A 665-nucleotide genomic window follows, 5' to 3' on the forward strand; every position below is an offset into this window, starting at 1 on the left:
GTTCCGGTTTACGGAATAAGTAAGTTACAAATACATTTCACGTACACAGACACTGGCAACACGCAGCATCCTCGACTGATGAGATTCCTTGGACAGGAAGATCAGGTATGAATCTCTCTGCAAGTCTTTCTGCTCTTGTTCACCACATCCTATTAGTTTGCTTGCCTTCAGTTTAGTCTGAGGCTGCACGCCAAGCAGATTGCTCTCTGAGCCACCCGTGTTCCACCTCGATCGCGCTAATTACCATACCAGAGATGCGAGGCAGAGTCTCGCTTATCATCCTCTCTCAGCTAATCATCGGTTTCTCGACGTTCAAGTTCGAAGACGGGCAGGAGCTTGTTGGTAAGTAAATCGGTCCTTCTTGCGGTTTCTCGAGTCGCTCGAGGCGCAGTAACAGAGACGATTTGTCGGTCTAGATGACATCTCGCGGGACGTTGTTCCTCGTTCCTTTTAGGGCCAGTTTGTTTTTCGCTGCGATAGGAATTATGATTGACCGAGTTATTTTTCGTTTGGAACGAACTTGCATGAATACCAAACGAGGAAGTTCTTCCCCGCGGACACGGTACACCGCGGAAATAAAGAGATAAAGTAAAAGGGGGATTTACATGTACTCTGTGACCTCACCTTGGTGGATCCCTTGCTTCTTCCATCGCGAATCTGCGTAG

The sequence above is a fragment of the Calliopsis andreniformis genome, chromosome 12 (genome assembly GCF_051401765.1).
Source record: "Calliopsis andreniformis isolate RMS-2024a chromosome 12, iyCalAndr_principal, whole genome shotgun sequence".
In the NCBI taxonomy this organism is placed as follows: domain Eukaryota; kingdom Metazoa; phylum Arthropoda; class Insecta; order Hymenoptera; family Andrenidae; genus Calliopsis; species Calliopsis andreniformis.